Source organism: Podarcis gaigeae (assembly GCF_964106915.1).
Source record: "Podarcis gaigeae genome assembly, chromosome: 11".
Taxonomy (NCBI): Eukaryota; Metazoa; Chordata; class Lepidosauria; order Squamata; family Lacertidae; genus Podarcis; species Podarcis gaigeae.
In genome coordinates, this window is record NC_139687.1 from 60,748,855 (window position 1) to 60,774,326 (window position 25,472).

Sequence of the window (25,472 nt, forward strand, 5' to 3'; positions counted from 1 at the left end):
CAGCTCCACAATTCTATGATAAGTCAGGTTATGGGTTACAGAGTTAGAAAGCACTTACGGTACATGCTTTCTAGAGTACGCGGCTAAGCAGAAATGAAGGGCTCCTCCACACTTCCGCTTGTCCAAGAGGTTTTCTGCTTCTCTCATGCTTTCTAGACATGGATCTGAGTTGTTTTCCATTTGCCCTACTGCTTTCCCCCCGGGAAAAGCACTGAATCAGAGCAAACTTCAGTCTGCGAAAATAAAGAATAAATTTGCTCTGATTCATCAGTAAAGGGTGGGTTTTCCCAGGGAAAAGTAGTATGCCAAATGGAAGTGTGGATGATCCCTAAAACATTGACCCAGAAGTTGTTATACTTCCCTGAATTCTCCTTTTGAAGACACCCTAATTCACATGGTTGAAATCCCTGCGAAGAGGGACTGATGTTTAAACTAGGGTTACCAGACGTCCCCAGTTCCAGGGGACAGGTCCCGGATTTGCAAATCTGACCCCAGACAAATTCCGTCCATGGAATGTCCCCAGATTTGCAAATCTGTCCCTGGGAAATGTGGCAGCGGCAGCCTCAGCAACCTGGAACCAGCCTGGTAGAGCAGTTGGCTCTGGCTGGCTTCAGGAGCTGCTCACTGCCGCCGCCACTGCCAAAGTGGAACTGGGGCGTCCGGCAGTACAGATCACCTGCCCCCTTTGTTTTGACATTTCAGGGGAGGCTCGGGAGTTGCGGGTGGGTGGCCGTTGCCCAGGAGGGGTGCAAGGCGCACGGTTTCTCTGTCAGGCAAGGTGCAAAGCCCTTCTTTCGCACCCTGTAAAACATAAATGTGCAAAGTTTGTAAAAAAACAGGGCAATGGCTGCCTGCCTGCAACTCCTGAGCCTCTCCTGATCAGTCAAATCAAAGGGGGAAGAGGGCAGGAGATTGGGGTAGGCTCAGGAGTCACGGGCGTGTGGCATGCAGTTGCCCAGTTTTTTGAAAAAAAACCTCTGCGCATTTATGTTTCACAAGGTGTGAAAGAAGGGCTTTGCACCTTTATACAAAATGCACGTGTGCTTGGGCCCAGGGTCTTTTGCCTCACCATCCCCACTACTGACTCCCTGTAGCTACTCAGCTTAAAAAAAAAAAGTGTCCTTGGATTCATTGAAAAAAATCTGGTAAGCATAGTTTAAACCACACTGAAGCTCTTTGCAAGGAACAGTCACCTCCTGACAGCTCTCACCCCCCTTATCAAATCGCAGTTCCCATTGCTCTTTGGGAGAATCCAAGACTTCTGAAGTGGTATGATGCTGCTTTAAACATATGTGGTGGCTGTGGCCTTACTCTGTGCGCCAGTGTTGTGCAAATATATTGTCAGTTATGGGTAGCCTTTGGCAAGTCACTTAGCTTCACACCGCACATTTGTTCCCTAACGTGTTGATGTGGTATCTGTTTTCGAACATCACAAGCATGCGTGCACCTAATTACATTTTTTTTTGTTATTAAAAAAGAAAGGCAGTTCTGAAGTATCTAAATACCGCAACGTCCCCATATCGACAGATATGCACCCAGGGAGACAGAAACAGAAATGGTAATGACATTTTTGTTCCCTGCGTTTTCAGTGGGCGCCTCAGGACGTGGTCCTTTGTATTGAGAACAAAGATATTGAGAGATCACAGCTTCCCCATCTTATTTATAAATCAGACTCTAAAGACTTTTATATATATTTTTTCAATGTATCAAAGAAAATGGAAGAACACACACGCACAAGCGCACACGCACAAATATTCACTCAGTACCAAAACTCTGAGGTAAATTTTATATGGTGGATGTTTTTGTTTTTCCCCCTCTTTTCCTCCTTCCCTTCCCTAGCTGAAAGCTCCGGTAATTACCTCACATTTTTGTGGAGATGTAAATGACTTTTATTTGGGGGTTTTTTGTGCTCGGAGAGAGGAGATGAAGAGGACTCTAAATTGGTTTTGCTTCCTGTTTCCCGTAGTGGCTACAGGATTAGTCCACGGTGTCTCTTTGCCCTTCCATTTCCTTGAAGACTTAGGAAGCCTTCATTTTCCCAGTAGTTAGTTCCTCATTAAAATGAATCAAACAGGCCAGATTGTAGCAGGCATTTGAAAAAAAAAAGAAAAAGAAAAGAAAGAGAGGGAGCTTCGACTCTCCTCTGCTATCTGTCAGGAATTTTAAATTTAGAATTAACATTGAGCCCTCCTTTAAGACAAAAACCTTGACCTTAAGTCGGATCGTGATTGGCACAGGCTTCCAATCCCCTGACTCGATTAACATTTAAATGCCATTTTGTGTGAATATGAGTGGTGCCTCTGGAACAAACAAATTGCTGATGTCTTTCCTGTAGGAATAGCACATCACAGTCGCATTTTCGTTTAATACCTAATTGAAAATCCTTTCCTTATTCCTTGGAGGTCAAGCGGGTGAGGAAGAGTTAAGAAGGGGAACTCATCTCGGGACCCTTTCATCCCGCTGGGTGAACTTCCCCACTCTCTGATCTGCCCTTGAGCTGGTTTTCTCTGAGGTTGGATTCACACATCCAGGGAAGCATGGGGTAATATTGTTGCATCGCTCTCGAGAGGTGAAGAATTTGACTTGGCTAGGCCCTCGCTTAGGTCTTCGCTACGGAGGAAAACTCAATAGGACACTGCTAATTACCCCAATGGGGTTAACGGTGCCATCTCTCCTTGCAAACAGAATAAAATAATATTTCGTACAGCCAATAAATTAGTAGTGTTGATAGCCACAATGGCTACATTCTGCCTCCATTGTCAGATGCAGCGTGCGTCTGAATACGAGTTGCTAGGAATCACAAGTAGGGAGAGTGTATCTGGTTGGCCAATGTGAGAACAGGATGGGCCTTGGTTGTGATTCATCAAACAAAAGCTGATGCTCTTCTAGGCTGCATCAAAACAAGTTTAGTGTCCAAATCAAAGGAAGTAATAGTCCCTCTCTATAGTGCCTTGGTCAGACCACACCTGGAATCCTGTGTCCAGCTCCACAATTTAAGAAGGTTATTGACAAGCTGGAGTGTGCGCAGAGGAGGGCAACCAAGAGGATCAAGGGTCTGGAAACCAGGTCTTGTGAGAAACAGTCAAAGGAGTTGGGTATGATTAGGCTGGGAAAGAGGAAAATGAGAGGAGATAAGATAGCCATCTTTAGATATCTCAAGGGCTGTCCCATGGAAGATGGAGCAAGCTTCTGATTCGGTATTCTATCTGCCCATCCCTAGATGCAACCCTCTCTATTTCGTATCATGTGCTAAATCTCCGTCACATCCTGCTTTAAATCATCTCTTCCCCTTCTCTTCAGTACAAGGAGCCCCCAATAATAATAATAATAATAATTTATTATTTGTACCCTGCCCATCTGGCTGGGTTTCCCCAGCCACTCTGGGCAGCTTCTACAAAGACCAAAAATACACTAAGATGTCACACATTAAAAACTTCCCTAAAAAGGGCTGCCTTAAGATGTCTTCTGAATGTCAGGTAGTTGTTTATCTCTTTGACATCTGATGGTAGGACCTGAACCAATGGCATCAAGTTATAAGAAAGGAGATTTTGACTAAACTTCAGGAAGAGCTTTCTGACAGCAAGAGCTGTTCAACAGCGGAATGGGCTCCCTTGGGAGGTTGCAGACTCTCCTTCCTTGCAGGTTTTTAAGCAGAGGTTGGATGGCCATCTGTCACGGATGCTATAGCTGAGATTCCTTCACTGCAGGGGTTGGACTAGGTGACAGTAGGAATCCCTCCCAACTCTACAATTCTATGATTCTATGACTCTTCTTATGCTCTTAGACTCCATATCTTCAGAAACATTTGAATTACATTCTAGTAATGCAGTATGACTTGTTCTAGAGAGGAGTAACCTTTTTGGGGGGTATAATATGAGAGTACTGCATCACCCTGCCTCAACCTGAAACCTCCCCAGATGTTTTGGACCAGTACAGGCCCTACCACGAGGCAGAGCAAAGCAGCTGCCTCAGGCAGCAAATATTGAGGAACAGCGAGTGGAGGGAGCTCTCTCTGTGTGCTATACAGTCTATCCTGCACCCACTGAACTTGGCCACTGCCCTTGTGGTGCAGTGGAGAATGTTGAAATAAGAGTCAACAGTCTACTGAGCTGTGGCGCATGAAATGCGACTGGGAGGAGGCAACTTTTTTCCCTTTGCTTCAGGCAGCAAAACCCCTTGGGCTGGCTCTGACAGTTGTAAGGTTGAATCTGGTTGCAAACAGCCGCTTCTCATCCTGGTCCAGGTTTCTCTCATGAGCCTCCTTTTCTGTTCTCACTCTGAGCACTCTTGGTGGCTCATGGACTTGGCAGAGGCAAGGATGAGAAAACATGCTTCAGCAGCCATTGTATCTTCGCTGCCAGCACTAATTGTGCAAATGGGGAGAAATTTAAAAGTTGTGTGGTGCCGTTCAGAGAGTGGCAGAATTTGCTGCTGGGTTGGATAAATAAATATGCATATGCAAATTTCTCTTTTTCACACACACACACACCCTTCTTTTCCAGAAGAATACACACAGCCTCCTTCAAACAAGGCCAATTTGAAATTGTAAATTTGTTCAAAGCATGCAGGGATCTTTGCCCACTAGACCTGATGCTTTCTGGGTTTAGAATGCCTTGTTAAGATTATTCCAAGTCTCACATTTGTACCAGGAGTCCTAGGGACTGCACTCTGTAGCATCTGGGTTTGTCTCAGTGTAAAAGAACAAGTTTAGGAAAAGATGTGCATATGGTCCCATGTGTCAAGAACGTTTAGATGAGCTTTGCTGAATCAAGCCCAAGACCTGTCTGGTTCAGTGTCCTCTTTGGTTAGGGCAAAGCGCTGATAACACCAAGGTTGCAGGTTTGATCCCCATAGGCAACGGTGGATCTAACCCCCATGGCAGGTCGCCAGGAATGGATAAGACAAGGAAAAGTTCTTACCATCTGCTTTTTATTCAATATTCACAGAGAGAGGCTTGGAAATGCAGCTTCTTGGAATAATGGCGTTGCCCCGAGTGAGTCTCCACACCCTCCCTCTCATGTGTCATTACTACGGGTGTTGGGAAGTGCCCTCTGCCTCTGAACTCTCTGCTGCTCTCCTACTTTCAATGCTCGCCGGGTTCTGGGAGGGGGAGTCTGGAATGCTTTATAAAGACTCTGTGTCCGTCAGCTGTCTCCCCCCGTCCCTCTAGGGCTTCTTCTTCCTCCTCTCCCATTATTCCCTAGCTTTCCCCCTCTCCTGCCTCTGAGCTGGGATCTCCAACAAACCCCTGTTGTACTTCTGAACCGTCGTCTTCTTCTCTGGAAGGGTCAGGCTGGGGAGGCGGTCTCCACCATTCCTCCTCTGCCCAGTCCTTGACAGATGGCCTGCATTGCAAGGGGTTGGACTAGATGATCCTCAGGTTCCCTTCCAACTCTACAGGTGTATGATCCTATGATTCTCACAGTGGCCAACCAGATGCCTGTGGGAAACACAATCTGATCTCAGCAGCCCTGTCCACACTCGTGCTCCTCACAGAGACAGCCAAAATTTGACATACACCCCAGGCCTCATGCTGCCTTCCCAAAGCTGGGTATGGGATGTGCTAAGCTTTGGGAAGGAGGCAGGAAGCCACCCCCTCAGCTTGGTGCCCTGTTCAGGAGAACTGGTTTTGCTGCTGTAACTTCACTTCTGCTCCTTAGCAACTGGTACTCAGATGCCACAAAGTCTCAAAAAATGAAGGGTGCACATAGCCATCATGGCTGATAGTCATTGTTCAAAGCACGCAGGGATCTTTGCCCATTAGACCTGATGCTTTCTGAGTTGAGAATGCCTTGTTATGATAATTCCAAGTCTCACATCATTCATTTGTCCAAGCCCTTTTCAAAGCTATCCATTTGGCGGCCATTACTTTGTGCTGTGGTGACCAGGTCTGCAGTGAATCTATGTTTTCTGTGAAAAAGTACAGTACTTCTCCATTTGTCTGCCCTGAACCTTTCAACTTGCAACATATTTGGATGACCTCAAGTTCTAGTGTTGTGAAAAAGAGAAATAGCGCTAGGTGGTCCTAGCAGTGATGCTCATTATGGGGTCGAACATGTTCCCTGCATGGGACACAGGACAAAGCAAAGCTTCTAGGTTTCCCCAGTGGTAGAGGGACCTGTTTAAGGCTCTGTGAGGATGCAGCTCATGTGAAAATGGCCGTTCCCCAGGGCGGTGAGGCCAAGTAGTGTAGAGATGATGTGAGCATGTGCAGGTATAATTATTTTGGGGGAAGGAGGTAATTTGTTCAATTGCATTGAATGAGCTGATTTCAAAAGGGATACTGAAATTAGAGCATATACAGCAAAGTCCTAATCAAATTTTGAAATTGCATTATCATGGAACCTTAGACAAGACTTTCCCATGGCTTTCAGAAGTAATGTGAGCCGTGTCCTCAGTTAACCTTTGCTGGCCACTGTTACTTGGGATAAATGTATTTTGTCTGACGGTTGCTCGGAAAAGTCATGGGAAAGCTCATAGCTCAGTGGTGGAGAACACGCTTTGAATCCCAAAAGTCCCAAGTTTGAACCGTGGCATCTCCCATGAAGAGACTTAGGTATATGGGCTGGGGACAGTGTTCTCACTCAAGAAAGTTGTCAATATTGGAGTTGGAGTTAGCTGAGCCTTTGATACCTTCCAGAGGTCCTCAAGGTAGAAGACTCATCATCCCTCATCATCATGTTGTCTGGGGCTGTTAGAGTCCAACAACATTTAGAGCGGCCTTTCTCAACCTGTGAGTCCCCAGATGTTGTTGAACTACAACTCCCATCACCCCTAGCTAGCGGGGCCAGATCTCAGGGATGATGGGAGTTGTAGTCCAACAACATCTGCGGACCCTCAGGTTGAGAACCGCTGATCTAGAGGGTACATCATTAGGGAAGACCGGGCATCAGACTATGGTCTGGTGCAGTATACTGTTACAAAAGTCGGGTGCCTTCACCTCTCTCTGCCAAGTGGTAGCAAGAGCCCAGGGGGTTCCAAGCACAAATACACCCCAGCGACTGTGGTCCTTTGGAGAACTGAGACACAACAGAGACTCTCGTAGCTTTAAAAAGTATGGTTTATTCACCTATTCACACCTTCAGTCTGCATGACTGGAGTCCAGATCTTACAGCATGGTCATTTCAAGAGGGCCTTGTCCCCCACAGCAATGCAGCCTTGGAGTCCAAGGCATCTCTCCCAGCCAGCCTGCAGCCATCCTTCCCAAGATGGATCCCAACGTTCCTTCCTCCTCCTTCTTCTTCCCAGCAACCCTTGCTCAAAACTCTCTTTTCCTGTCACCTCACATCCAGGTACCCTGGCAAGCTTCCAAACCCCCAGTCTCTGTTCACACCTCAGAGGAAGGCCAGAGGATAGTTCTCTTGCAATGCCAATGTCCCTCAATGGCCTTGTATTGTTTCTTGATGGCCCTAGCTTGGCCAGGTCGTTTTGCATAGGCTAGCTCAGGAATTCCTCTGCAGCTTGTCTTTCTTCCTTTGCATACCAAACAATCAAGATCCTACCATTTATTAATTTCTAGGGTTTAGGGGAGTCCACCTCCCAAATCTATAACAATACAGTCACTTTAGAAGAAACATCAAATTGCTGTAGCAAAAAAATATCTTGCTAAGAAAGCTAAGTTCATCTTCATTTCCCTTTCTTCTAGCACTAGAAACCATGGACCAGAACTGTCCTGGAAGATTCAGGACAAGTAAAAGAAAATACCGTATTTTTCGCACCAGACCATAAGATGCACCTAGTTTTTGGAGGAGGAAAACAATTAAAAAAAAAATTCTGAATCTCAGAAGACAGAACAGCAAGAGGGATTGCTGCGCAGCGAAAGCAGCGATCCCTCTTCCTGTTCTGGGATAGCTGCACAGCCTGCATTCGCTCCATAAGACGCACACACATTTCCCCTTACTTTTTAGGAGGGAAAAAGTGAGTCTTATAGAGCAAAAAATACGGTACTTCTTCATGCAGCACATGGTTAAACTATGGAACTTCCTGCTACAGTAGGCAGTGATGGTCAACAACTTGGAAGGCTTTAAAAGAGAATTAGTAAAAAAATGATATCATTGGGGATCAGGCTATCAGTGGCTACTAACCCTTACTGTTTTTTTACCTCCACTACTGGAGGCAGCATGCTTCTGACCACCAGTTGCTGGAAACCACAGGAAAAGAAAGTACCGTCCTGCTCAGGTTTTCTATTATGCGGGGCTAGATAGGCTACTAGCCTGATCCAGCTATTGTTATGCCCCTGTTCTCATTTGAATTTCTAAGATGCAATGGAAAAGCAACCTAGCTGTTTGAACGAACAATGCACAAACAGATGGATTCCCTCCCCCTTGCTCTTTTTGCAGAATGGATATGAGCAGCACGCTTCAGATTTTGCAAATCAGAAAAAGGAAAGAAGAAGGAAAAAAACCAGGATCAGTGAGATATGTCACATTTTGAAGTTTGTAATGAAAGTTACGTGCCGCTAACAGTATGGCAAGGTTTATCTGAGAGATCTATATTTTAGCTTGCTAAAACTGAAATGAACTAACCCTGCCTCATCCCCACTGTCAGAGATTTTGCTATGATACAGTAGGGTGTGTGTGTGTGTTATCTTGGACAAGATGGGGTTTTGCGCAGGTGGCCTGGTCGAAGGGGGAATGGTCCACACCATTGATCACACCATTCTGCTGCTTATCACATCACCCCGCTATTTATCACGCTCGTCCTATAAATCTCTACACTCATGTGTATTTCTTGCATTTAGAACTCATTACATGCCATAATGGGGCATATCAAACTTGCGGAGGGGTGGTGGTTTGGCATTCTCAGGTTCTGCTGGAACGCCTAATACTGAATATGCAGTGCATTTTGCCAAATAATGTTGACAGGCAACCTGAATAAATCTCTTTGCAGGCAGACCGATGTGGCTGCATGCCTGAGGTACGTGTGCAAGGCGGATGGGTGAGAGATTGCATTGTATCCCATGCACTTAGATGCACTGTTCTCTTCTCTGCTTCGGGGTATTAATGTTCCTTGAGACTGTTCTGGGAGCAGGAGCTTCAGCGTGCAGGCAGTTCATGAAGCTCCCTGGTCGGTAATGTCTTTCTGCAACTATTGGACTGTATCAGCATAGAATTGTAGAGTTGGAAGGCATCGCAAAAGCTATCTAGACTCCAACCCCTTGCAATTCAGGAATCACAGCTAAAGAATCCCACCCAACCTCTGCTTAGAAACCTCCAGTGAAGAAGACTTCACTGATCGCCTTCCAAGATAGCCTGTTCCACTGTCAAATAGTGCTTACCATCTTCCTAAAGTTTAGTTGGAATCTCCTAATAATAATAATAATAATAATAATAATAATAATAATAATATATTTATACCCCACCCTTCCCTGTTCAAAAACTGGGCTCAGGGCAGCTAACAGCAAATTTAAAACACGTAATTATAAAAGCAGCATAAAATACGGTATAAAAACATGAATAACAATAAAAATAAAAAATCAATTAGATAATTCCCAGGGCTAGCTGACTGAATTGGTCCTTAGGGTCCCGGGCCCTAAGGAAGTCATATTATCCTCCACCAGGGCCAGGGCCAAGGCCCTCTCAGTGATGGCTCCAACCTGGTAGAATGCTCTGTCCCATGAGACCAGGGCCCTGCAGGATTTAACTTCCTTCCGCAGGGCCTGTAAGACAGAGCTATTCCACCTGGCTTTCAATTTGAACTTAGCCTGATCTTTTATTCCCCTTCCTTCCCTCCCCCTCTCCTTTTTATGACGATTACCCGCTCTGGGATCCCACAGCTAATTCTCCCCTGGTCTCCTCGCTGGCCCAAATAGGACTAATTTAGCCAGCTAGCCCTGGTGATCATCCAATGTTTATTGGATGGATTTCCCCCCTAAATTGATTTTTGAATTCTGAATTTATTGTTATTCACGTTTTATGCTGTTTTTTGTTGCATCAATTAAGTGTTTTAAATTTGTTGTTAGCCTCCCTGAGCCTGGTTTTCTGAACCGGGAAGGGCGGGGTATAAATAAAAATTTATTATTATTATTATTTATTATTATTATTTGAATCCATTGGTCCGTTCCTCCCCTCTGAATCAGCAGAAACCAAGCTTGCTCCAACCCAGAAGCATAGTATGGGGGTGGAGTAGCAGGAGCAGTCGTCCTGGGCACAGATTCTGGTGGATCATGATGCCACAAAAAGGAAAGTGCCCTTTTCTGACCTGGCAATGTGTGGCACACACAGCTGGCATGTCTCCTGGGCAGCCAGGTGGGCTACAAGGGGAGTGCAAGCAGCTGACCAGGCCCTACCCTGCCAGCGCAGAGCCCCCTCTCGCTATTCACCCCCTTCGGTGCCTCAAAACAAAGGGCCACATGCTTATTGCACCAGGTTGCTGCTGCGCCAGGCAGCTCCCTTAGATCCCTCCTTCTCCAGGGCCACCACAGAGCTACCAGCCAAGGCCCCTGTATAGTGAGGTGCTTCTGGAACACCCAGCACAAATAACAACTGTGTTAGCTCCTGGAACGGACTGGCAGACATTCCTGTGGGCACGCTACAGGTGAGCCTGGGGAACCCTGCCCCTTTTGTGCCTTGCCCCGGACACTGGTGACAGGCGCTACGACACTGACTCCATCTTCCACGGGACAGCCCTTCAGATATTTGAAGATGACTCTCCGTCTTCTAATATCAAGAAGCAACTTCATGCTTAGCATTAAAGCCAGGCTTTGTGCAAAGTCATGAAAGTATAGCTGGAGAGGAACTCAGATGACTGATATGGAACATAAGGCCAACCAGAAGGTCAGTCCACTAGGAACTGTGATGGGCCAAAGCAGGAAGCTGTCACTGGATGCAATAAATTAGTCATAGCTATCAGAAAAGACGGTGGAAGCTCCATGGTGTAACGGAGGAATGTAGCACCGGGTCAAGGAACCTGGTGATGCACTCATGCATACGCATTAGTAAATTTTGATCCTGACATTTTTAATAGAAATGGACAGATCTCTCAATTTTAGTTTCTGTCAGCTTCTCACCATTTAATTCTCCCCAGTTTGCATTAAAATAAAGGAAAAGGGTACTATGAAAATGCATAAATATTGTTTTCACAGTTTCATCTAAAATAGATATTCTGCAAGCAATTTTCCTTTACAATAACCCATTTTTTTATATTGGGTTTCATTAGTTTACACATTTTTGCATGCCCTTTTTGGGTTGGAGATATGCATTGCGAAATTCAGAAACGTGCAAATTTCAAAGGATAGATTTTTTTGGTTCATATACTGTCTTGGGATGGCGAATTTGGGAGCTTTGCTTTAACCAAGAAGCTTTCTCTCTGATCCTGAATTCTTAGTTGGAAGGGTCCCATTTGCTATGCATGCATGCAGCAGCTTAAGCCTGAGTTCAACGTGATCATTTCATTTTAGGATCCTGTGGATCAGATTTAAGGGATTAGTTGACAGACTCTGCAGGGTGTAGAGCTGGGGATTCATCCATGATTGCTAGCCCAGGTTCCAGCACCCTATAATTCACAAAATGCCACATTAAATCCGATGTTAAAAGCCAACATGACACATATTATTATGTATAAGGAATCTATCAATTTTAGTTTTTCATTTTTCCCAATCTTAAATTCAGTTCTCCAGATTTCCACCACCATATTATGATTTATTTATTTTTAATGCACCATTGCTTTAGTGTGGATTTCTCTTAATATATGCATGTTTGTATTTAATTTTGCCAAACATACACATTTTCACCATTATATGATTTTTTTAAAACACACACTTTACCCATTTTACTGTGGTATATGAATTTTGAATACTTTCCTTGGCTGCAGAACTGCATTGCAAAATTCAGAATAGGGCGAATTTAGACAGATGACAGTATTTTTCACTTTGCACATTTTTTTCGGAAAATGCAGATTAAGCAGATTCACCTAAAAATGCAAAATAATCAAAATTCCCAACCATTTATTTTATTTCATAAAATTTATATGCCTCTCAATTTTAAAAACCGGCAAACCTCAAAGCAGATGACAAAGAGAACAAAGCAATAAAATTATTTGAAAAAAACCACTATCCAAAGCATTAAAAAACACACACACACCGTAAATCAGTGATAAACGAAAAACAGATAATATAATATAATAATAATTTATTATTTATATCTCGCTCATCTGGCTGGGTTCCCTCAGTTATTCTGGGCAGCTCCCAACAGAATAATAATAATAATAGTAATAGTAGTAATAATAATAATAATAATAATAATAATAATAATAATAATAATAATAATGTGATAAAACATCAAACATTAAAAACTTCCCTAAAGAAGGCTACCTTCAGATGTCTTCTAAAAGTCAGATAGTTGTTTATTTCCTTAACATCTGATGGGAGGGAGTTCCAGAGGGAGGGCACCACCACCGAGAAGGCCCTCTGCCTGGTTCCCTGTAACCCCACTTCTCGCAGTGAGGGAACCACCAGAAGGCCCTTGGAGCTGGACCTCAGTTTAAAACACATGTCAGTGTTCTACATTCCCATAAATACATACCATTCCTTTGACTGTGTTGATTTCTAGCAAGTTCCCTGAGTGGGCACCTGACAGCATACAGGTTCTGGACAACTTGTTTATGGTGACACAACACAGCTATGATGAATTATATGATGGCATGTGCAGAGTGCATTATGCTTCCTAAAATCTAACACATTGCTGGGCCTTATCAATGCCAATAAAATTGGTAAATGAATTCCTTCGAGGCTCCAATTATCGACACCTTTTGGAACTCACCCAGGCTTGTCTCAAAGGCATCCAATGACGGACTGTCATGTTTGACTGCTGAGAGTTCCTTCTCTTCCATTCCCCCACCCCTCATCTAAATATGCCTGCTTTTCCTTTCTACCTATTGGAGCTCATTAATTCATTCCTGATTCATTCCTTCCAGAAAAATAACATTGCCATAACCTCCATCTAATGTGTCTGCATTTCTGATGTCAATAATTCATGTTAACAGCATGAGAACATCAAGGTTTCATGGGATGGAGGGAAGATTGGAGGAACGGACCGGCGTAGCTGCGGCGGTCAGAGGTCTGACCACACTCATGTAGGTAATGGGGTGAAGAGGCCCAGCGGGTAGCTGGGATTGAGTGAGGGATCTTAAGATGAGTTTGCTTTTATCTAATCACTGTCCCAGCATCCCCTTGCACGACTTCAAAAAGCTTTCAATAAAAACCAAATAAAATGCACGATAAAATATGGACTCACAACAAAAATTCAAATGGCTGTCCTAGCAGAAGCCCATAAATAAAGATTCAGCTAGTGAGACATCTGCAAAATACATTTTCAAAAGGCTTTTAAACTGATTAAGGGAGTCTGCTTCATGTATATATTGATAGCATGTATTGGTACCTTCCCTTACCAAGAGCAGGCAGGGATGCAAGGAGAAAGGAAGATGCGACGGGCTGGGGAGAAGGCGGATTTGCAAGGGCTTGGGAAACTGAAAACTTTGGCAGGTTGAAGCAGGAGACGGACACTTAACTTTACAACTCTGTCAATGCCGTACTTTTCTCAGGTTCATAACTCGTATTGCAAACTGTGGGCTAAATGCTGGAGCCCAGATTTCCAAAACTGACATTTGTTGTGATTTAGCCTTCATTGACAGCTACAGTTTCTACAATGCCTTGTTTTCCCTTGCGATATAAACCAGCTTCTGGAAGTTTTTCACTACAACTCCCAGCACCCCCGACCATTGGCCATGCTTCCTGGGGCTGATGGGAGTTGTACCCTGAAACCTCCAGACGGCATCAGATTGGGTGACCTCTGAGTTCTGATTCATTTCAGTGACACTACAAAAATGACACTTCCTGCATGCTTTAGTTTCTTGTGAGATTTCACTGTGAGCCTTGGAGGGAACTGCATGAACTATGGTTGGTGTCAGGTGCTTGTTGTTGTTTAGTCGTTTAGTCAGTCCGATTCTTCGTGACCCCATGCACCAGAGCACGCCAGGCACTCCTGTCCTCCACTGCCTCCTGAAGTTTGGTCAAACTCATGTTTGTAGCTTCGAGAACACTGTCCAACCATCTCGTCCTCTGTCGTCTCCTTCTCCTTGCACCCTCCATCTTACCCAGCATCAGGGTCTTTTCCAGGGAGTCTTCTCTTCTCATGAGGTGGCCAAAGTATTGGAGCCTCAGCTTCAGGATCAGTCCTTCCAGAGAGCTATCAGGACTGATTTCCTTCAGAATGGAGAGTTTTGATCTTCTTGCAGTCCATGGGACTCTCCTCCAACATCATAATTCAAAAGCATCAATTCTTCAGCGATCAGTCATGTACTACTCCTTCCTAACAAGGTTGCATTTTGAGGTCTCACATTACTACGGTGTTGAAAACAGCTAAATTTCTTAGTGTTTCTCAAACCATGGGGTGGAACTCACCACTGGCCCGTCAGCCACTTTCATAAGAACATAGCAATCATAGCATCATAGTATTGTAGAATAATGCTGGATGGAATATATTGTCATTGGATAAGCCAATCAGAGCCTTATCAACCATGAATTTGTCTAAACTTTCTTAAAAGCTACCCAGGCGACCATCACTACATATAATTAGTTTTAATTGTGTGTTCTGTGCAGAAGTCCTTCCTTTGGTCTGTCTGTGAGTCTTTGACATTTAAGAACCTAGTTTAGTGTCAAGAACCAAATTTCTCTAAAAACAAGAAAGCTGTAGTCATGTCAGAACTTGGTGGTGTCCTTTATCTTAGACATGCCAATGAAGAAATATTTCTGAGGGAAAGAACATATGTGACTGAAGCCAGTGTCTCCATCTATGTGTGGCAGAACACACATGTGTTCTTATTCAGGATAAACACTAAAAAAAGGTACAGGTAAAGGACCCCTGACAGTTAAGTCTAGTCGCGGACGACTCTGGGGTTGCAGTGCTCATCTCGCTTTACAGGCCAAGGGAGCCAGTGTTTGCATGCAGACAGTTTTTCTGGGTGCCGTTTACCTTCCTGCCGGAGTGGTACCTATTTATCTACTTGCACTTTGATGTGCTTTCGAACTGCTAGGTTGGCAGGAGCAGGGAGCGAGCAATGGGAGCTCACCCCGTTGTGGGGATTCGTACCACCAACCGTCTGATCGGCAAGCCCAAGAGGCTCAGTGGTTTAGACCACAGCACCACCCGCGTCCCCATTAGGATAAACACTAGTCTGGGGCCTTTAGCTCAGGCGAAGCACACCATGAAGAAATTTCACTGTGGCGGATTAGCAATCAAACCACAAACCTTGGAGTTAAAGAAGGCATGATTCACTTTTTAAAAAGGGAAAGATGGGTTAATATGCAGATTGTTGCAAAAAAAAATAATAATGATCAATTATATAGATAGCATTTAAGCTGAACTGGCAGCTCTTTGGTTAAGACAAAGAGGATGGTCGCAGCAGGATCCTAATGTCAAATATAGAGAGAGGACTAAATGCACACAGATGAATTGGGATGGAGAATTAATTTGCAATATCTAAGCAATTAATGGTTCTGGTCAGGGCCAGTGCAGGCTAGTGTGCTGGATGAGTTAGAGACATTGAAAAACAGGAAGAGAGAGCAAAGTGAATGCAGATTTTACTTCTCCAAGAGCAAAGTGGGGGAAAGGAGCTACTTGTATAGAACTTGTTGTTTTCCTAATCACCAAGCTGCTTGCAGTAATGAACTGAAGTGGTAAATGGGGTTGGGTGGGGCAGCAAATCCCCACAGCCTTATGGAATAGAAGGTTTCCTTAAGTGGAGGCTTGGAGGAGAAACATGGGGGGGGGGGGGATGCATTAGTTAGGGCCCTAACTAAAACCCAAATATAAAAATAGTAAAATTGGGCCACAGTGATGAGTGCATCAAACCACAGTGTGCCTGGGATGACTTGATTAGGTTAGAGGTCAAGCAGAAAGAAATAGACATATTTGCAATTTTATTGATCACTATAAATTGAGTCCAGAAAATTCAATCTACAACCTCCTTGGCCTGGAAGCTGATGTTTCAGCTCTCTATACTTCCCCAGGAAAGCTGGAGATTTCAGTCATGCTTAAAATGTCAGCAAGGCTGAGGTCCTTAGGAACTGAAAAATATACCTACCGAGACTAGGAACAAGAACAGGGTGAAGTTCTGGATCAACACGGAAACCCAGCTAAGTGTCATAAGCATTGAAAACCATTTCACACTATGTATAGTGATACATAGTTGCAATTCTGGGTTTCTGGGTCTAGAACGTCATCAAGAATTGGAAGGTCTTTAATTTCCCTCAATCATTGGACCAGTTTCTCTTCTCCTCCTTTCTCTCCACCCAGCTCTCCAACTGGCCAATCGGATTAGAGGGAATCCAATAAATCAAAAGATCTGGCTAAACTGAATTATAGAAGCTTTGTTATTGTGTGGGTTTTTAAAGAACAAGCAAAAGGTGAAAAAACTTTTTTGTGTTTTGCAGTGAACATTTTGCTGCTTTTGCGTATATTTCTCTCCCTCCCCTCTTTTTATCCCTAGCCGAATGCTTCCCATTAGTCAATGGATCTTAATAATCCAAAGACAGAGAAAGCAAAATACAGATGTCTCCAAGTAATGCAGAGCTGTCCTTCAGATACCTGCGATGGAGTGATCAGTCTGCAATGCAGTGTTGAGACCCCATAATTATTATTCATTCACAAAGCTCTGTCTCAAAAATAAAATAAAAGTGAGTCAATAAAAGAAAATGTTTAACCAAAATTTCCTTTCCTTCTGTGACTCTGGCAGTTCACCCCCACCCCCAAATTAAATAGAAGACTTAAAAAAACACATGAAAAATTGTTGTTATTTTATTATTTTGAGACATAGGCACCACCCTGCAGTATGAATAATTCAAGGACAGTTGAGAAAATAATAATAAAATGACATCATAACTCATCAATCAGACCTGATCAATAAAATAATGCAAGAGGGGGAAAGATAGCTGGTTGAAAGCAATGCTAAAACTGTAGCTTCATAAAGTTTATGAGCCTGGGGCAATCAAAAGGGCTTCCCCATGATGGCCAAAATAGGAATGGACCAAGTGGTGATTTTGTCCTGTTTCAGTCTTGCTGCTCATCAGTCATCACTGTGTTTCATCCAATTCCATTCTCTTGAGAAAAAGGGATGTGGGTGGCGCAGTGGTCTAAACCACTGAGCCTTTTGGGCTTGCCAATCAGAAGGTCGGCAGTTCGAATTCACGTGATGGGGTGAGCTCTCGTTGCTCTGTCCCAACTTCTGCCAACCTAGCAGAGCAATGCAAGTAGATAAATAGATACTGCTGTGATGGGAAGGTAAACGGTGCTTCCGTGCACACTGCCTTCCGTCACGGTGTTTTATTGTGCTAGAAGTGGTTTAGTCATGTTGGCCACATGACCCAGAAAGCTGTCCGTGGCCAAACGGCTTTGTTGGACTGAACAAAGATGAGCGCCCCACTCCATAGTTGCCTTTGACTGGACTTACTGGTTTAGAGCATAGGTAGGCAAACTAAGGCCCGGCGGCCGGATTCAGCCCAATCGCCTTCTAAATCCGGCCCACGGACGGTCCAGGAATCAGCGTGTTTTTACATGAGTAGAATGTGTCCTTTTATTTAAAATGCACCTCTGGGTTATTTGTGGGGCCTGCCTGGTGTTTCTACACGAGTACAATGTGTGCTTTTATTTAAAATGCATCTCTGGGTTATTTGTGGGGCATAGGAATTCGTTCATTTCCCCCCTTCAAAATATAGTCTGGCCCCCCACAAGGTCTGAGGGACAGTGGATCGGCCCCCTGCTGAAAAAGTTTGCTGACCCCAGACTAGAGGTCCTTCACCTTTTTACCTATTCTCTTGAGAGCTGTTCTCTCCTAGTCCATCCCACTGTGTGTATTTTGCATGTGCTTTCCTGCGTTCAGGTCTTGCTTGCAGGTTTCCTCACAGGAATCTGAGTGCCCATTGTGAGATTAGGATGCTGGACTAGATAGACCATTGGCCTGTTCCAGTAGACTTTTCTTATGTCCTTAGTGTAGAATTGTAGAATTGTAGAGGTAGAAGGTAACCACAAGGATCATCAAGTCCACCCCCTGCAGCTCAGGAAACTCAACTAGCTCATAAATGACAGCTGGCCTTCCAACATCTGCATGAACCCTCATCTGTTTGAACCCAAGTCCATCATACCTTCACGCAGACATACACAATTCATGTTGAACACACTCCCCCAACATGCATACTATGCAGACTCTTGACACCAGTCCATACAAAATTTGTTATTTCTCATTTTCAGAGATTTGCTATTCCTAATTTGTGAAAGGTTTCTGCACAAGGCAGCTGGCTGGAAAGGAAAGAGGAGGGGAGACAGCCTCTGCTTTGTATTTCATGGTTAGAAAGTCGAGATGAACCATCTGTGAATGAAGGAGACTCCAGATGAGGTGTCTGAGGACACTGCAGATTTCCGATGAGCGATCATTCCTCGGGCACATGATATAGAGGATCTTCGGTGACTCGTACAGCTGCAGATAAATCACACCACTTCCCCCCCCTTCCTCCCACCAGTCAAACAGTCAGTGTTTTAAAGAAGACTTTGTCATATTTAATAGAGCTGTCAACCTTGCTGGGGGTTTTTTCCCCTTTCCTTTTTTTCCTGGACTGTTAATAAGAAATTCCAAAAGTGACACAGCTCGCCACTTCACATCTGGAAATGTGCATTTAAAAAAAAACCCACAAAAATCGTAGTGACACATTTAGTATTTGGGCAAAGCTCAAAGTCACAGGGTGGCAAGATCTTATGCGTACACACACACACAGAGAGAGAGAGAGAGAGAGAGAGAGAGAGAGAGAGAGAGAGAGAGACACCTCATTGGCCGAATGGCTTACTTGTTCTACAACTCAGACAGCTCTTACCACCAGAAAGTTCTTCCAAATGTCACACCTGAATCGCCTTTTTTGTCATTTGAATCCACTGGTTTGGGTCCCCCACTCTAGGACAGGGGAAAACAAGCTTGCGGCATCTTCTGTGTGGTATGGGGGGGTGGGGAGGGGCTAAGACCCGGCAGTCAAGGGCAGACCCTCGCAAGCCTCACCCTTTGGACCTTGGAACCTTCCCCACTCCTTCCCCAACTAAAGTGGTTTTGCCTCGATAGAACGTGTCCTTGAACGCTGACAATCCCACTTGCTTGCCTAGATGATGGGGAATTGAGATGTGTGTGTGTGTAGAAACTGAAGATTGCTGCAAGCACCTTCCCACACCCATTGAACGCTGCTGAACAATCTCTTCTGTCTGTTCTTTGCTATAATGATGGTTTCTGCAATAGCCTGTCCACTGGTGGAGAAATTCAGATAGCTGTTTGCTTGTTTTGGTTAGAGATACACTAGAAAAATCTAATTTGCTATTATGCTACCAACATGGTTGAAAGAAAGGGGGACCTATGGGCCTCCAGATGTGTTTAGACAACAATTCCCTTCACCCCCTAACCATTGGCCATCCTGGCTGGGCTTAATGGGGGTTGGAAACATCAGCAGCAGGAAGGACAATTCCCCAATCCCTAAATTAGAGGCTCCCTAACCCAGCCCTGTGGCCAGGTGTTTTGGACTACAATTCCCGTCACCCCTGCCTATTATCCTGGGTGGCTGGGAGTGATGGGATTAGAGTCCAACAATATCTGGAGTCCACCCACTTTGGGAGAGGCTGATCTAGACACTTCCTAAGGAACACTCCTGAGAATTTCAGGAGTGCTGTTGCACTCCGGATACAGTTGGTTGAACTGTGGAACTCCTGCTCGCAGAAGGCAGTGGTGGCCACTAACTTGGAAGGCTTCGAAAGAGGATTGCATAAAGTTATGGAGGAGACGGCAATCAATGGCTACTGCCCAAGATGGCTATGCTTTGCTTGCACAATTGGAGGCAGCAATACTTCTGAATACCAGTGTTCTTCTCCTCCAATCCCGTTTGCCGGTTTCCCATGGGCATCTGGTTGGCCATTGTGAGTTTAGATGGGCTTTTGGCCTGATTCAGCAAGCTCTTCTGATGTTGTTATGTGTTATGTGCGAGAGCCAGTGTGGTGTAGTGGTTAAGAGTGGTGGACCATAATCTGGTGAATCGGGTTCGCTTCCCCGCTCCTCCACATGCAGCTGCTGGGTGACTTTGGGCTGGTTACACTTCTCTGAAGTCTCTCAGCCTCACTCACCTCACAGAGTGTTTGTTGTGGGGGAGGAAGGGAAAGGAGAATGCTAGCCGCTTTGAGACTCCTTCACGTAGTGATAAAGCGGGATATCAAATCCAAACTCTTCTTCTTCTAATGTTGGCAACTCTTCACATGATAAAATAGTTAATGGACCTTCCTGTGGCTGATTTCAGATAGAAAACCCTTCTCTTTGTACACACAAACAAACAAACAAACAAACACACAAGGTTAGACTGAAGCTCTTCCTTTGCATCTGAAACACTACAGACCAGGGACACAGTTTTGGCCATGTGCGATGAGTTGTTTGCCCAGAGAGTCTCTTAGGTATTTTGCATACAGTGGATTACGCTCCGTCCTTTGAAGAACAACTGTGGGAACAGATGACTTGCCTTTGATGCCCTTGATTCTGTGGATTCATTTTCAGAAACAAAGTCCCGAAAAATATATTTGCACTCCAAGGCTGGCTGGCTTTTTCCTTCCTTTTGATCTGTGTGTGTGTTTCCTTTTTTCCCTACATGCTCACTAGGGCCATCTTGCAGGAGGATTTATTATTATTATTATTTATGAAAGCAACCTCCTTTTTGACCAGATGGTCCAAATGCAAACTCACAGCTGGCTGGAATTTTTCCCACTTTATTTTTAAGTACCTTTTAAAAAAGCTACCGTAATTTCCTTTCTTCATCTGTCTCCTTTGCTTCTTCCCTTTGAGTTGGTTGATTTGTCATCATTCAGGTGTGTGTATGTTGAGGGGGGATAAGAATGATAAAGGTCACTTGGAGATCTGCCTGCTTCTGAGGGTCAGGCTGATTGATTTGAACATGCAAGAGTCCCCTGGTGTTTGCCTCTATTTTTAATTCATAAAGGTGTTGCATTGGTTAATTATTTACTCATCGTGACTCCGTTCCAACCATTAAAAATAGTTTAGTGCATCTTTTTTTCCCTACGAGAAAATCAGAACCAGTGAAGGCGGTGAAGGTCCTGTGTGAGTGTCTGGAAGCGGTTGGAGGATGGATGGCGGCTAACAGATTGAGGTTGAATCCTGACAAGACAGAAGTACTGTTTTTGGGGGACAGGAGGCGGGCAGGTGTGGAGGATTCCCTGGTCCTGAATGGGGTAACTGTGCCCCTGAAGGACCAGGTGCGCAGCCTGGGAGTCATTTTGGACTCACAGCTGTCCATGGAGGCACAGGTCAAATCTGTATCCAGGGCAGCTGTGTACCTGCTCCATCTGGTACGTAGGCTGAGACCCCATCTGCCTGCAGACTGTCTCTCCAGAGTGGTGCATGCTCTGGTTATCTCCCGCTTGGACTACTGCAATGCGCTCTACGTGGGGCTACCTTTGAAGGTGACCCGGAAACTACAACTAATCCAGAATGCGGCAGCTAGACTGGTGACTGGGAGCGGCCGCCGAGACCATATAACACCAGTCTTGAAAGACCTACATTGGCTCCCAGTACGTTTCCAAGCACAATTCAAAGTGTTGGTGCTGACCTTTAAAGCCCTAAACGGCCTCGGTCCAGTATATCTGAAGGAGCGTCTCCTCCCCCATCATTCTGCCCGGACACTGAGGTCTAGCTCCAAGGGCCTTCTGGCGGTTCCCTTGCTGCAAGAAGCCAAGTTACAGGGAACCAGGCAGAGGGCCTTCTCGGTAGTGGCGCCCGCCCTGTGGAATGCCCTCCCATCAGATGTCAAAGCGATAAATAACTACCTGACATTCAGAAGACATCTGAAGGCAGCCCTGTTCAGGGAAGTTTTTAATATGTGACATTTCAGTGTATCTTTTATCTTTGTTGGAAGCCGCCCAGAGTGGCTGGGGAAACCCAACCAGATGGGCGGGGTACAAATAATAAATTATTATTATTATTATTATTGGGGGCTCCTTGTACTGAAGAGAAGGGGAAGAGATGATTTAAAGCAGGATGTGACGGAGATTTAGCACATGATACGAAATAGAGAGGGTTGCATCTAGGGATGGGCAGATAGAATTACAGAATCATAGAATTGTAAGGTTGGAAGGAGCGTCAGCAGTCATCTAGTCCAACCTCCTGCAATGTAGAAATCACAGCTAAAGAACCCCTAACAAGTGGCCACCCAACCTCTGTTCAAATCAGTGTTTCCCAAACTTGGGTCTCCAGCTATTTTGGGACTACAACTCCCATCATCCCTGACAAGTGGTGCTGCTAGCTAGAGATGATGGGAGTTGTAGTTCCAAAACAGTTGGAGATTCGAGTTTGGGAAATCCTTCAGTGAAGTAGAGTCCACCACCTTCTGAGGGAGTCTGTTCCACTGTCAAACGACTCTTACCATCAGAAAGTTCACCAGCGTGTTTAGTTGGAAATTCCATTATTGCCATTTGCTTTCATTGGTTCGGATTCATGCATGGAGAACATGGAGGCTTGTCTGCTAATGGGGGAATTGCACATTACAACCAGTCTTGCCATATCTACATTAGCTCTTAGTAGTCCTGTTTGTTTTCTTTAAAAAACACAACAACAACCAGCTGGTCTGTGCACCTCTGCAGTTCACTGCCAGTGCTACAGATGGCCAGAGGGTGATACTGCAATTGGGAGCTCAACGGGAAACAAGTGACATGAGGATCTGAAGAGGTTGTACCTGGATTTCAGCATTTATGCACGTGTAGAATGAACAATCCTCCAATTTCAGTTCAGCGACCTTCTGAATCCAAATCACAAGATTTAAACTACCGTATTTTTCACTTCATAAGACGTACCTAGTTTTTAGAGGAGAAAACAAGAAAAATAAATATTCTGAAAGAAACAGTGGGTGTATGGTTTTTGTGGCTCATGCTGTGGCCACAGACATGATAACCACGCGGCTTTGTAACCATGTTTTTGTGTCACGAAACAGTGGATGCATGATTTTTTGTGTGCAGGCTATAGCCATGGACATGCTATGTGATCTGGTGGTGAATTTGGGGTGACCCAATGCAAAAAAAAAAGTATTTTCTGTTTATACAAGTTGGAACAGGATGCCTTGGAAAGGGGTAGGTTATTCTTCATTAGAGGTTTCTAAGCAGAGGCTGGTTGGCCACCTATCAGGGATCCTGTAGCAGTGGATCTCCTACATCAGCAGTGGGTTGGCTAGATGATGATTGAGGTTCTTTCCAGCTCCATGCTTCTATGCTGGGACAAGGAAACTTTATCTAGTCCAATGGCTGGGTTGTCCTTTCTGAGCAATCTCCAAGGAGTCAAATGCATTGTCAAGTGTTTAGTATGTCTAGAAATGCTGCCCTGATCATCCCTGATCATTGCAAGAAAGGGGATTCTGGCTAAACACTTGGAGTAACTTTATGACAGAGCTGTTCAACAGTGGAATGGACTTCCTCAGAAGGGGGTGAACTCTCCTTCATTGGAGGTCTTTAAACAGAAGTTGGATAGCCATATGTCAGGAATTCTTTATGTATGATTTCTGTATTGCAGGGGGTTACAGTAGATGAATCTTTAGAATCTCTGATTCTTATATGATTCTAGAATTCCAAACCATAGAATAAAGGAGTTATTTCCCCTCAAGATTTCTCCTCTGTATCTCTTTTGGCTAACGAGGCCAGAAATAATCAGATGCTAACATGGGTTTGGGAAAAGGAGGAGCAAGGACCGCATTTAGTTAAAGTTTGCAACTTTGCTCTGCTTCAGAGAAACAGTCTTCAGAGATGTTAAATAGCTAGCAAGCCTGCTTTGACAGCTGTGCAGAGGCAGGCAGCTGGAAGCAAAACATCCAGCTGCAGACACTAAATACTCCAGCTTAGTAATAATGCACATCTGCATGAAATGTCATGTCATGGATTAAAAGACCAAGAAAGTTTGGAATTTGAAAGACTGCAAGCCTCTTCAATCACCACATTATCAGCTTCCATTACAACACTGATACTGTTATGAGTTATTCATACTAAAATTTCCATGTCTGCTTGACAAAACTATGCCGTAAATGACAAAACTATGATCCGTAAATTTACTGAGGGAGAAGAAGTGAAAACATAGGACAGCTTCAGGTGTATGGTGCCAATTATTCTCCTTATTATTGCGTGGGGTTTCAACTTACTCATCCTTGGGCTTCTTTGTGCCACTGATGATATGGAGAATGGGCCAACCATGTGAATTTAGAATTACATGGAGGACATCTCCATCTTTTGAGACCAGGAGATGCAGGGCTGTTTCACATCCCTCTGTGACCTGAAGTGAGATCAAATAGAAGACTTTTATGGTGACTCCCTGCTATTTAGTGATCCCTCAGAAAGGAAGCCCACTATGGGCTTACCTTGAATAACTTCTGCACCACGTGAAAGGATCTTCCCTAGATATTTCCTGATCGTATATTGAATTTTGATTATGCTGACTTTTCATTTTGGGCATTTACATTTTAACTGGTTCTACTTTTGGATGTGTTTCCAACTGCACATTGGTTTTGAGTGCGTTCCACAGAAGATAAATGAATAAATGTATATATACTTTCTCCAAATGCCAAAATTGGCTTTTGCCACCAACACTTCACTGGAACTTTCTGACTGGGTTCACAAAAATAAGTGAGAGTCCTTTTGTGGAATGTACCCTCACAGGTTTTGAGTCCAGTTGCATCCCTCCGTGAATTTTCCCAAAATATTTAGCCCGACATTGTTGGGAATACCATGCTAGACTGGAAGGTCCTTTCTTCTAAGTCTTGAGCTCAACCTTGTAAATTGGACCTACTCTGAAATTTCTCAGAATCCTCACTTGATCTTGCTATCCTGACTCTCATATTTTTACATCCGTGAAGTTCGATGTTTATTAAATACGCTAATGTTACCAGGGAATCACAAATAGATCCACTGGTGTGTGATCAACTATTTCAGCTGAGTATTAGAGTGTGTGGACGTGTGGTGGGAGTTAGCTGAGCACAACCATGAGTGAGACCTGCAAACTTTTGTGTGTTCCCCAGTAGTTGTTTATACAAGCTGAGCATGCTTAGTGGAATTCAGGACCACTGTTTGTGACAAGTAGTAGCTGTACAAAAGTTGCTCGGGTGAAATTTCCAGTGGTTTATGTCTGTTGACAGACTCTGTACACCAGGGATGCCATGTCCCATTAGCCGCAGCCAGCATGACAAATGGTCATGGATGATCAAATCAAACAACATCTGGAAGACCACAGATTTTCCATCCCTGTTACACACATACATACACCAAAAATTAATTAAGAAATTGATGGAAGTCTGCTGGGCATTCTACATTAATCTGGTTCTTTTTGTAGACCATGTCTGAATTTGTTGTTGTTGTTTAGTCGTTTAGTCTTGTCCGACTCTTTGTGACCCCATGGACCAGAGCACGCCAGGCACCCCTGTC

At 44.4% G+C, this 25,472-nt stretch overlaps 1 protein-coding gene across 14 annotated transcripts in view; it reads left to right on the plus strand.

Moving 5' to 3' along the window:
- CELF4 (CUGBP Elav-like family member 4) overlaps positions 1–25,472 on the plus strand; it is an 805,408-nt gene that overhangs the window by 361,434 nt on the left and 418,502 nt on the right. The gene's annotated exons all lie outside the window — the stretch shown is intronic.